Here is a 6,855-nt window from a genome sequence, read left to right on the forward strand (position 1 = left end):
ACATTCTACTGTTAAGTTAACAGTCGGATACTGATACATGGCGTATACATTACGGTCAAGTACCCATAATGAACTGTGAGTGGATAGTCAGAGATTAAAACTTCAAAAATGCAAAGAAATGCACTGCAATCTCACAGATTCAAAATCAATTACAGATGTTCCAATTTGACTTTATTTTCCAAAAGATGCAGTCAAGCTCAGTTGTCTTGTTCAAATAGGCATAGTCTTTAAGGAAGCCCAGCAGATTGCATCAAGTCACCAAGTTGCAGCATTCACTTCACCTAAAACAAAAGTCTTGTGTCAGCTGAAGACTGATGCCACCGAGTCGTTAACTTTGAAGCAATCCATTCTCTTACAGAATATGCACGGAGTGACAGCAGGAAGGAAAACTCCTCTACTAGAAGCACAGTGAGGAAAGAGGTCAACAGCTTAAGCCCAAAGCTGCATCACGACAGAGGTTGCTTATGATAACATAAACACTCTTTTATCTTTTCAAAAATGGCAATCCATACAGCATTTTGGATGTTAGATAAGCAATACTGAAGTCATAATTTGTGTATTTGTGATCTTGTGTTCAGTTCAAAAAACGATGATTCCTGAAGTCCTCTACATTTTTGATTTGGTGCTTAAGAACAAAAATCCTTGCCTTGTAAGTTTAATGTAGAGCAAATTCGACAAGAAATTATAGGATAAATGTTGACAAGCTGTTTTCCCTTATGTAGAGGTTTCATAGTTACATATTTGTGTGGATTGAGAGCACAGCCGGAGCTGCCACTGCTTCCCTGTTCTATGTCACACAGAGCACTGAATGCAGCGAGCTCGGCTGAGTCATTAGGATTCGGCTCAGGATGCTGCTTCGTTCGGCACAAACCGAGGTGAATGAACATGTCTGTCTGCAGCTAGACGCCTCTCTTTCACAACCTGCTGTGACGTGTCTGGAGGGAAATTACTGAGAATGACCTTTGTACCTGTCTGTTATTCAAACCTTCTCACAATCTCAACTATTTACCCCAACATTTCTCCGTATCTTTCTGGGCTCTCTGCCCTCCGGCTCTCTTGAGGAAGACGGTGGCTTTATTTCCGGAGCCGCTCTGCAGAAGTGATGTCGCCGTCTGAAATATGCCACGTGTTCATGATAAACTTTCAGTAACATTGATTATTCACACAGATGCAGAAGATTGTCCTTGAAGAATGACTGTCTCTGCGGCATTGGCAGCCAGTGTCACAAACCACCAAGTCATAATTTTGCTTGCGTGCAAAATTGCATCTGCAAGCGTGACAACATTTGCAACACAGTGTATATCAAGGAGGATTAAGACAATTTTTATATGGTGGATACAACCAGTGGTAATGCTGAATCTGCTCGTGAGAAAATATGAGAAAAATAAAACGTCTACATTCGGAGCAGGGTGAATAAAAATCTGTTACAGTAAATTATTCCAAGTCTAACCTTCTGCAAGACAACTTCTAAGCTGCAACTCAGCAATATCACCCACCCTCGCCTGTAATCTATTTAACCCCAAGGGAAAAGCAGAGGTATGGACTAAATTGGTGTAATCTGAATAAGGGTTTCTTTTAGCCAGTGAGGGAACGTATCCACCTCCATCTCCTGCAGACCTGACAGACAATAAGGATATGACCATCTGAATCAATACAGCCAATCCCCCGTGATTAGGTCATCCATTAGTTCAGTTGATCTTTCAACCACCTTGATTTGCATCTGATGAAAATGTTATTGCTCAATACTTGTTGGATGATTTGTTTAAATCTTTTGCTTCTTAAGGGGACTAGGAGTAAGAATGTTTTGCTCCAGCATATGCAAATGAGTCCTATTTTATTTTACATTTTTCAGTTATGGTCCAGAAAGTGCGGGGGATTGGGAAGAGGTGTCAGAATGCTGGCCTTCTCTCTTGTACATCAAGACCTTTCTGCTGCATATGATCCTCTCCTGTCTGTCTCTTCAAAAGTCAAAATGTGTTGAAATGCAAGCTGGTGTTGTCTGCTGTCCAAACCTCAAGCCAGCTGGGACTCGGGGCCTTGATGAGTCTTAGTTCAAAACAAAAAAGATTAAATAAATAAAATAAATCTACAATAATACTTTAATTAGTTCTGTAAAAGCAACTTATTATACAGTCTTGCTTGTGTGCAAAAGTAGTGTTCTGCGATTGAGAAAGGAGGATTGTATATATGTGTCGCAAAGCTGGCAGTTCTAACAACATGAGCTCTTCAAGAAAGACTCCCAGAAAGATGGGGAGTTAGTTTATTCAATTTTTTTCTTATCCTTCTTCAGGAGGCTCCTCTGTAAGATCAGACACTGATGCTGGACAGGGAGGCCTAATTTACAATATTTGCACTAATGCATCCTGAAGGTGTTTGGTTTGGTTGAGGTCACAATCCTGTCTCATCCATAGGTTTAAAGTTTTCTAGTTTTTTAATATGTTCTATTCTCCATACATTTGGCCTGTTTAGATACTTTTGTGTTTAAATTCAGCCATGTTAGGTCCATGTTATTATTCACCTCTTTTCTTCATTTAACTGTCATCCATTTTATTGATTGTACTGACCTGGTTTTCATGTCACTAATATGACCTTTTCAGTATTTAAGCATTCCAGTTTCATTATTCATTGCCACATCTGTTTGTTCGTATCACTCTGGTTCTATGTCTTGTATGCCTGATCTGCAAATTCCTCAATTTTGAAGTTCCTGAAGTTGGCTCACCTGAGTAAGCAGACATGCACACATCGGGCCACCCTGCATTGTGCATATCGCTGTGGAGTTGGAGCTGAAGACACCATCAGACACCTGTGTCAACAAAGCCACTCTCATCTGGACAAAGCAGGCAGCACTGTGAAGACAAAATTCAGCCTGATTTGCTTTGTCAAAAACTCCAGAAGACATTAGTGGAGGCCTCAACAATTGCTGAATCGTCTGACAAATAGATCAGTTTGAGACTAAAGGACTTTGCGTCTAACCAGGTGGACAGCAGCACAGGAGCAACACTGTACTCTCACCATTCCGGCTATGTACAGAAATACTGAAGTGACTGTAGTTTTTGGCAGTATCAGAAATGATCAAGAAGCTGAGTACTCAGAGCTGGTGGACTACTTTGTGGCATGGTGAGGGAATAATCATCTCACCTTGAATGTGAACAAAACAAAGGTATTGACCGTAGACTTTAGGAGGAACAGGGTTTCACACTATTTATCCATCAAGGAAGAAGTGGAGGTGGTTAAGGATTATGAACACCTCTGTGTTCGTCCAGACAACAGGCTAAACTGGAGACTTAACAGTGATATTGTCTACAAGAAGGGACAAGACCTTAGCTGCCTCAAGAAAGCTAAGGTCCTTCAAAGTTGTCAGCAAGATGCTGCAGATCTTTAAAGACTGCCATCTCTCCTTCCATCATCTGTTTGAGTGGCAGCATCAGAACCTGGGTTTGAAAAGCTCAACAGCCTGATAAAGAAAGCTGGTTCTGTTCTGGGGACGACTGTGGAACCTCTGGAGATGATAGTGCAAAGAAGGATAAAATCAAGAACATTATGGACAAACCTGACCAAGCCTTTCATGAAACTGTTACACAACAACAAAATGTCTTCAGTCTGAGGCGTCTTCAGAACTGTTGCAATACAGACGGCTACATGAACTCCTTCCTGTCCATCAGCATCTACAGCAACTCTTTGAAGAACATGGAATATTATGATATACAACCACACTGAATTTTCCTCTGAATTAATCATTAAATTCATTTATCTTCTGTCATTTCTGTGTTCTGATCTGCAACAACTCCACTACATGAGAGAGGCACCCAATTCTTTGCTTTGCTTTAAATTTGGTAAGATAAGGTTTGGATCCAGCTGTTCACTCATTAAACCTTCTCTGTGACTCTGTCCATAATGTTCTTGAACTAAACACGTTTAGTTTGGAGGTCTGTAGGGATCAACTTTGCAGAATGTTGGCAACCTTTGTGCGTTACCTGCCTTGGTCTGCAGAATGAGGTCTGCTGACTGCATTCTGTGACTTTTAAATAGCCTTCCACTTCAAGACCTTTCTTTCTGACATTTTCAGTAGTTTCCACTTTGCTATAACACCACCAGCAGATGACTATATGATATTTAGTAGCGGTGATGATGTTGATTGACCTACAAAATACATGTCAAAGCGGGTGTCATAGTGATTTGACCAATAAGATGTAATTGGTTGTTATGCCTCCCTCTCACAGGTTGCCAACCAGATTTAAAACACAACAAACTGAATTTAATTGAGTATAAATACTCAAAAAATAAACAACAAATCTGTTAAAATTACCATTATGAACAACAACCCTCTGTCTGACTCATTTTTGTGAACACTGAGACAGTTATTTTTTGGTTTTTAGAGTATCAAAAGCAGAATAAAATCAATTGCAACATAAATAAGACCTTTTTCTTTGTTCACAAAAAGATATTTTACCGTTGAACATCAAGCTCATTTTTGACCATTTCACCATTATTCTGCTTTTCTACTTGTACTCGTCTTTTGTGTTTATGCAGTGATGCTCCCAAAAGCACATGTTATGACAGCTCTTTAGCTGTGAGCACATCAGTGCGTTTTGTCCACCGGGAAAATCAATACCTTGTTTAGAGCTGAAATTGGACAGTCAATGGGCACAATCATCTGTTTCCAATGACAGTAAATGCCAGTTACTGGAATCAGAATGTCAACTGTTTGCGACCGACCAACAATCAACACTGCAGATCAATTTTTCCACTTACTTTGCAGTTATAAACATCAAGCCATATAAACCCATACATTATGTATGGTTAGAGGAGTACAATGGATCCAGGTACAGGCCAAGATGCAAATCTGCAATGGCTTAGAGGCAAGTCCAGACTGTAAAAAAGAGAATTTACAGCACCACAAACATAGGATTAGCTATTTCTAGCTTGCGGGGATATCAAACTGCTAGTGTGTGGAGAAGTTGGTGAAAATGAATTTAAAGCAGTGATCTGACTAGCAAAAATACAGTTCTGTATACAAACTTCAGCATTTGCAACATAAATGAGAGAATTCAGAAAAATAAATACAAAAACATAACTAGGGTTTAAGAGTTAGATGTACAGTAGTAAAACAGGAAGGACTGGAGTTTTCAAACACACATGTCCTCATTTTTCTGCTGTCTATTTTTGTTCTATCTCTTGATTAGGTGCAAATTTATTCCTATCCTTGCTAAATTCTTGTCCTGCTTAAAAAGGCATGTCCACAATTAGTCAGTTTGTCCCTGTCCATTCTGTTTTTTGGACTGCAACAACTGTAATGTACAGTACATAGGTTTAACTAAATTTTAAGATTTTTGTGTCAGAAATCAGAAGCAACATTGGATTGTTTATAAAAATAAAAGGAGAACTACTTTTATTATTAGCTGGTTCATTTAAAAATTGCAGTTTATATCGGTGAAGATAAAAATAATACACAATGGACAACAATTATTTAGCTAAAAAACAACAGCAAACAAGCCCCATAAACTTAAAATTCCAACCACCCATATATGTAATTTATTCCAAAAGTGTTGAAATGATTTGGAGAAAACTGCTTGGATTTCTACAGGGTACAGCTCCAGAAAATCTGTCTGCAAACTGTGGTTTTCCTTTTCTTTTGCTTTGAGAGTAATAGTGTCTTCCTTTCTCTACAGTCTCTCTGCTCATTGGTACAAACCTTGCTTCACTGTGAATAATGATGTTCTCTCAACAACTTTACATAGCATCCTCACAAGGTCTTTAGCTGTTTCTGGGGTTGATACAAACTTTGTTGTTTTTTCTTCTAAAAAAGAAAAACTGTTAAACTCTTTTCTCTCTTTCATTAACTAAAATAATTTTAATGTTGCAAACATGAAAAGCTTAGTCAGATTTATTCTCACAGTGGGACAAAATGGTTATTTTTCTTTTTATACAGTCTCCAGTTTTAATTTTGTATAATATTTAATCGTGCGACCATTATTGTCCCCAAGTTAAAACTGCTGCAGTTAAAGTGTAGGTTGCAACAAGATATCTATTAATCTGTTGTTGATCATTGGTCCAGTTAGAAACATGAATCATCTGAGCTTTTGTTGAAACAGAGAAGAGTTCCAATACACCAAAAATATTCCACCTCTTTCATTGTCCCTTATCAGATCCAAGAATATTTTAATTGAGTCCAGGACTGAGATTGGATTGGCTCGGTTTAGATCAGTTCACTGAAGTAAGATTTGCACTTTTCAAAACCTCTCATCTGAACCCACTTAAGATGGACACAAAATCTTTTTGCGTTGCCCACAAATGAATGTTGCTCTTGGCTCATCGTTGGGTTAAGTTAAGCCACCAACACAAGGAGGTTAGCTTTAAACATTAGTTTATTTGTGAAAGGTGTAAAATCATCAATGCTGACAGTAAAATGCAGCCTGCCACTCCACAACATATTTTCAAGCCTCTCTTTTTTGCTGATGTGACAACTTCAAAAACAAGAAAAAAAAAAAAACAAAGTGTCGGCTAAACAACTTGCCCTATGTTTTCATTTGAACAAAACAAAATGGTTTCTTTTTTCAGTACATTTTTTTATGTTTTACTTTGGGATTTCTAACAAACAGAAAAAAGAAATCCAACCCTGTTGTCCTTGGGGATCATATTTCATTATTCTTCCATCAGACGTTATGGTGTCCCTTCGCTGTTTCTCGTTAGTGTTTGAACAAAACGACCCATCGAGATATAAATGTGTGTGTGTGTATGCGTGTGTGTCATTGGGGAAAAGATAACAGTAGTCCAGGTGATTAGAGGTCACTGCATCCTGGCTGGGGGTGGAGCTGGGTGGGTGGGTGGGTTGTCATGGAGGCGTGGCCGTTAAAT

General features: G+C 38.7%; 1 long non-coding RNA gene across 1 annotated transcript; it reads right to left on the bottom strand.

Annotated features, from left to right (window-relative positions):
- Positions 1-203: 203 nt before the first annotated feature.
- On the bottom strand, positions 204-2,834 carry LOC122823995. Its single transcript, XR_006369435.1, has 3 exons — positions 2,720-2,834; positions 1,010-1,112; positions 204-281 (listed from the first exon to the last, which is right to left on the bottom strand). It is a non-coding gene; the product is annotated as an uncharacterized LOC122823995 (long non-coding RNA).
- Between the last annotated feature and the right edge of the window lie 4,021 nt (positions 2,835-6,855).

Source organism: Gambusia affinis, linkage group LG21 (assembly GCF_019740435.1).
Source record: "Gambusia affinis linkage group LG21, SWU_Gaff_1.0, whole genome shotgun sequence".
NCBI classification, from domain to species: domain Eukaryota; kingdom Metazoa; phylum Chordata; class Actinopteri; order Cyprinodontiformes; family Poeciliidae; genus Gambusia; species Gambusia affinis.